This window comes from Arachis duranensis, chromosome 1 (assembly GCF_000817695.3).
Source record: "Arachis duranensis cultivar V14167 chromosome 1, aradu.V14167.gnm2.J7QH, whole genome shotgun sequence".
NCBI lineage: Eukaryota > Viridiplantae > Streptophyta > Magnoliopsida > Fabales > Fabaceae > Arachis > Arachis duranensis.
Genome location: NC_029772.3, coordinates 27510768 through 27517154, shown reverse-complemented (window position 1 = coordinate 27517154; position 6387 = coordinate 27510768). Strand labels below are relative to the sequence as shown.

At 38.4% G+C, this 6387-nt stretch overlaps 1 non-coding gene across 1 annotated transcript; it reads right to left on the bottom strand.

Moving 5' to 3' along the window:
* Positions 1-6280: 6280 nt before the first annotated feature.
* Positions 6281-6387, bottom strand: LOC127742756 (small nucleolar RNA R71). The gene has a single exon (XR_008004159.1). It is a non-coding gene; the product is annotated as a small nucleolar RNA R71 (small nucleolar RNA).

Genomic DNA, 6387 nt, shown 5'->3' with positions numbered 1-6387 from the left:
CTATGTGTTTGTGAAAAAACCCGTCTGGCATTGTGCACTATTTTTAGATTTCTTTTATTCTACTACTCTAAATGCTTGCTTTTCACACAATCCCTTTTATATTTTATTGATTAAATATACTTGTCAAATACAAATATATTTTTAGTTTGAAAGACTTGGTAATCTAACTTGGACATTGAATGCTTGATCTATGCTACTCATGCCTTTGTCAGCATGCCAATAAACATCTTGCATTTAACTTTCAGTACATGCACTTGCTATATTTCCATTGATGGACTTTTCTTTACCGTGCATTGATTACCACCGTTACCGTTCGCTCTCTTGCTCTAACCCTTTGCTTTACAAGTTACTCTCTTTTTTTTCTTTTCAGGATGGACACCAAGAAAGGCAAGGAGAAAGCCACTCCCAAACTATCAGCAAGGAAATGAACAAAACGAGCAGTGGTAGCAGAGCCATCTTTCACCGCGGTGAAACCCTCAATAAAACGAACCAAGAGGATCATCAAAGTCGATGAAAAAGAGAAAGCCTTTCCAGCAAAGGACACTGCGCGGTTCACTAACCGCTACTGTGAGCAGATGTTCGTCATTCTGGCGGAAAGGAACTATAACAATGAGCACCTTCTCATCCTCCCGACCCAAATTGCTGAATTGTTGAGCCACGCATTGAGCAAAGACAATGGGGATTCCTACAAAGACAGTCGCAATAGGTTAATCTATCATGGGTAGTTGAATTCTACTCCAACTTTCACTTGCCAACCCTGCAGTCTGTCTATGTCTGTCAGAAGCATGTCCCCATCACAGAAGAGGCTATTCACAAAGCTTTAGATCTTCCCCCTGCTCCAGAAGGATTGGACGCATTTCAAGAAGCCGCACTCAAGCGCCAGACATACCAATTTGACTGGGACACCGTTCTCAGAGTTATCACACAACCTAGCAGCAGATGGATTTATGGATACCATCGCTCCCGACCTAAGGGAATCTTGGCTTCAGCACTCACCTTAGAAGCTCGAGTATGGGCGCAGATTATGTCCCATTACATCTTTCCGAGCACTCATGAGTTCTCTTTCACTGCCGACATGGCTGTTCTACTCTGGTGTATCATTACAAACCAGCCTCTAAACCTACCAAGACACATCCGAAATGCCATGGGACACGTACAAATTGCGGGCAACTTACCTTTTCCCGCCTTGGTCTCAGATCTCGTCTCAGCAGCCGGAGTCTCCTACAGGACTGAGGACACCAGAGCCATGCTTCCACGGAGTGATCAGTATGTCCCTAACGGGAAATATATCAGACCTCCAGCAGCAACTACCAGCCAACCTGCAGAATAGGCTGAAGACATTCCTCCTTCCACACCACAAGCACCTTCAAGAAGTCAGCTGCTCCATCAAATACTGGAGAGGTTGGACCGGCAAGAACAGAAAGCAAAGCTACGAGAGCGCCGCAACCAACGCCGATTCAAATACCTCAAGGAGCTACTCATAGGAAACCAAAGAGATGACAAAGACCCAAACACTCCAGAGTCCACTTCATTTACCAGCACAGGGAGCCATGACGGTCCCGATTGTGGAGATACTGCTACTAGCCCCCCTTTGTTCCTGACAGATGGCATCGAGGACAGTGCAAAGCCTTTAGTGTGGGGAGGTCGGTCAGTACCTGACTTTCGGAGGTAACTTCTCTTCCCTAACATCAATAAAGTAGGATATTTAGTTATTTTTCCTTTGATTAGGATAGGATAGATTGTTTAATAATAGGTTATTTGCATGCATGTTCTATTTGGTTGAAATATAATGAGTTTCTTTTTAAGACCCTATTTTTGAAAAATTTAACTAATTTAAATCAAAACTTTTTGTGTTAAATTTGTTTGAAGTTGTAATTGGAACATGGTTTTTGAGCTAAAGAACACACAACCCGTGAGATTTTGAGCTTATTTATATGGTTACACTATTTAATCATAAACATTTTATTCTTGTGTGTTTACTTTTCTATGATTGTAATTTATATTTTGTTTCATCCTATATATCCAATGTTTAATGTGTTATATGCATGCATATGATTGAGGCTATTATTTGTTTAGCTCACTTGTCCCAAATAAGCCTAACCTTTAAATTACCTTTGTTAGCCACTTTGAGCCTTTTAATCCCATCTGTTCTATATTTTACCACATTACTAGCCTTAAGCGAAAAAACAATTAAATATCCCAATCGAATCTTTGGTTAGCTTAAGATAGAAATTGTGTGTTAATTGAGTATGAGAAGATTGTGGGAACAAGGGTTAATAAGGGAATATGTCATGATAAAATAATGAGAATTTGGGTACCTACTCATGTGAAACTAGAAAAATTAAAAATCCATGAGCATTGATAAGCTATGTTTATTTAAAAAAAAACAAATCCAAAAATATTCAATAAATATATAAATAAATAAGGGGACAAAATTATCCCAATGCTAAGTTTAATTAAAGATCAATGCATATGTGATAAAAATTAAAAAGAAGACTTGATACATGAGTATGTAATGCAAAGTGAGAAATTATGGGTAGCTAGGCATGATTCTAGAGTTATATAGAGTATATGTATGTTAAGTGAAATCTTAGGATAGTCAAAGATTCATATTTTAGCTCACTTAGCCTTATATATATACCCTTACTCGTACCTTAGCCCCATTACAACCTTGAAAAGACCTCATGATGTTTGCATTGGTACATTAAATGTTGTTGATTGGTTAGGAAAAGAACAAAGTTTGGAAAGCATGATTAGAGAAGGATAGAGTGATTACCCTATACACTAGAGAGATCAGAGCGCACATACACCATCAGTGAGGGTTCAATGCTTGATCCTATGTTCCCTGCTTTTATGAGCTGTCTTCTTACAAATTTACCTGTTCTTACTGTATAACTTGAATTAGTGGAATTTAATTTATGTCTATCTTAAAGAACTTGTTTGCTTTTAACCAAGTAGACAAAATCATATAGTTGCATTCATATATATAGGTTGCATTACATTGCATCAGTCTTACATTTCCTCTACTCATTTATTTTATCTCCTTGAACTAAGCATGAGGGCATGCTAATGTTTAAATGTGGGGAGGTTGATAAACTATTATTTTATGATTTATATTGTGTTTAATTGAGTGGCTTTATCAAGTCTTGATGCCAGGGCATCTAGGCCAGTTTCACTGACCTTTTCTTTACTGTTTTAGGGTAGTTTCATGCATTTTCTTAGTGAATAAGACAAGTTTTGGATGAAAATACACTCACATCTTGATTCAAGCAACTAGTGTGAACTTTGCATGATTTCATGAGAATTTTGCTAGAATTTCATGATAAATTGATGATGCATAATCTCATGACTTTGGCTAGATCTTTGATGCACTTTAATTGCTTGATTTCAGGGCAAAGGAAGCAAGGAAGAACCACGTTAGTATTCACGTTAACCTAGTTAACGTGAACACTAACGTGGAATGGTAAAAAGCTTACAATGTTAATGAGAAAAGTGATCACCAATAACACTTGCGAAGCCATCCATAGCTCACGTTACTTGCCACGTTAACTTAGTTAACATGGTAGTAAACGTAGAAGCAAAAGGGAACTCCAACGTTAAGAGAAAACGTGAACACCAATAATGTTTTCCTCCAACGTTAGTGGTAAAAGTGAACACCACTAACGTTGGAGAACTTGGCAATGATCCACGTTAAGAGTCACGTTAACTTAGTTAACGTGAACTCTAACGTGGAAGAGGAAAACAAAAGCCAACGTAAGTGACACTCACTTTTGTCACTAACGTTGGACCAACTAGCATTGCCTACGTTAACTTTCACGTTAAGACCATTAACGTGAAAGTTAACGTGGAGTTGAGATCAAAGAGCCAACGTTAGTGACACTCACTTTTGTCACTAACGTTGGAAGATGGCATCACTACTACATTAAGAGCCACGTTAACTTAGTTAATGTGAGTTCTAACGTAGAGAATTTGGGCATTTGGAGCGTTAGTGACAAAGGTGAGTGTCACTAACGGTCTCGAAGGTGAGACACACCCACATTAAGAGTCACGTTAGCTACACTAACGTGAACTCTAACGTAGGAACAAAAGGCACCAAGCAACGTTAATGGGAAAAGTGATTCCCAATAACGTTCGCGAAGGGGTATAAGCCAACGTTATTGGGAAAAGTGAGTCCCAATAACGTTGGCCAAAAATTGAGAAGGCAACGTTAGTGGTCACGTTAAGACCACTAACGTTGGAGATAACGTGGGTACATAAGGGTGGAACGTTAGTGGAAAAAGTGAATGCCACTAACGTTCTCGAACCCACAATGGCACTCAACGTTAATCTCACTAAATACCCAAGCCTAATTCATATTTCTCTGCAAGCTGGGCATACTAAAGATGAGAACTGCTTCAACTCAAGATCCAGAGCCCACATCCAAGACTTGAAGAACTCACTAGAAGATCAAGAGGAGTAATATATATAGGAGTAGTTTTGAACTATAGAGAAGCTTGGCACTTTTGGAAACTACTCTCTATAGATTTACTTTTCTGCACTTTTAGCATGGATTCTTTTTTTATGCCATTTTTCATTTCTAGAGCTATGAACAACTAAACCCCTTTCATTGGGTTTGGGAGCTCTGTTGTAATTTGATGGATCAATTATAGTTTTCATTCTTCTTCTTCTTTCTTTTCTCTTGATCTTACTAGAAAGCTTTTGATCTTAATTGAATTGGTTAGTTGCCTTGGAAAAGAAACTCTCCATAATTGGATCTTTTTTGAGCCTTGGAAAAGGGATGAGGAGATCATGCTAGAAATGCTTTCTCATGTTGGACCAAATTGGGGTTTAGGCGGATATAGTGACATGTAATCCTCCCAACACTTTGATTTGGAAATGCATGTGGTATAATCAGTGACCACACTTCATCTCTTCCCATGAGCAATTAAATCAAGAAATTGGGCAATTGTTCAAGCTTAGAGAGATTGGATTGCCAAGGAATTGGGATCCAATCACTTAAGATTGCCAAGGAGATCAATGAATGCATTGATTGAGGGAGAGATGAGAATGAACTTGATCCGGAGAATGCAACATCTCCTGAACCCAATGATTACCCCATTTATGATCTTACCCATTCTCTTTACTTTCTGCCATTTATTTTCATGTTCATTACCCCAAATCCCCATTTAAGATTCTGCACTTTAATTTCTGTTATTTACTTTCCAGTCATTTAAATTTCTGCAAGTTCTAAATCTAATTTTTGTTTAGCTCAAATAGCATATTTTTCTAACTAAAGTTGTTTGACCAATCAATCCTTGTGGGATTTGACCTCACTCTATTGTGAGTTTTACTTGATGACAATTCGGTATACTTGCCGAAGGGAAATTTGTTGAGAGACAAGTTTTCATGCATCAAGTTTATGGCGCCATTGCCGGGGATTGATTTTGAATCAACAATGATTAAGTTTGAAGATCACTAGATTGAGAATTTTTCTTTTTGCTTATTTGATTCAGTCAATTTCTTTTAGTTTGTTTTAATTTCTTCCTCACCCCCTTCACCCTCTTTATTTTTCGTTCTTTCTTTCTTTGATAATTACAATTCTGCTCACTAACACACTAACTGTTTGATAAGTTTCATTACTCACACTAACAATTACTCTAACAAGAATAGTTTCTTCATTTTATCTCCTGTTGTGCAATCTATCTGTTGTATGACAGGGAGAAGAGAAGGAGTTTCAACATCCTTCGATTTAGAACCTGAAAGGACCCTTAGGAGACTAAGAAGGGAAGCAAGAGGGAAAAGAATTATTGGTGCTGAGGAAGAAGAGGAAGAGTACTTTGAACCCAACATGGAAGAGAATTTGGAGAACAATCATGAAGAAAAAGCTCACAATCATGCTAGAGAAGGCCATGCAAACCGTGCTGGGCAAGAAAGGAGAGTTCTAGGTTCCTATATCAATCCTAATCCAGGAAACTGTGGAAGTAGCATTCAGAAGCCCACCATACATGCCAACAATTTCAAACTAAAACCCCAGCTCATCACTCTTGTTTAGAAAAATTGTTCATTTGGAGGAAGTGCTCAAGAAGACCCCAATCAACATCTAACCACCTTCTTGAGAATTTGTGACACTGTGAAGTCCAATGGAGTCCATCCAGATGTCTATAGGTTGCTCTTGTTCCCTTTTTCACTCAGGGACAAGGCATCCAAATGGCTTGAATCCTTCCCAAAGGAGAGCTTAACAAATTGGGAAGATGTGGTGAAGAAGTTTTTGGCAAGATTTTACCCTCCTCAAAGGATCAATAGGCTGAGAGCTGAGGTGCAAACTTTCAGACAACAAGATGGTGAGACTCTTTATGAAGCATGGGAGAGGTTCAAAGACCTAACAAGAAGATGCCCACCAGATATGTT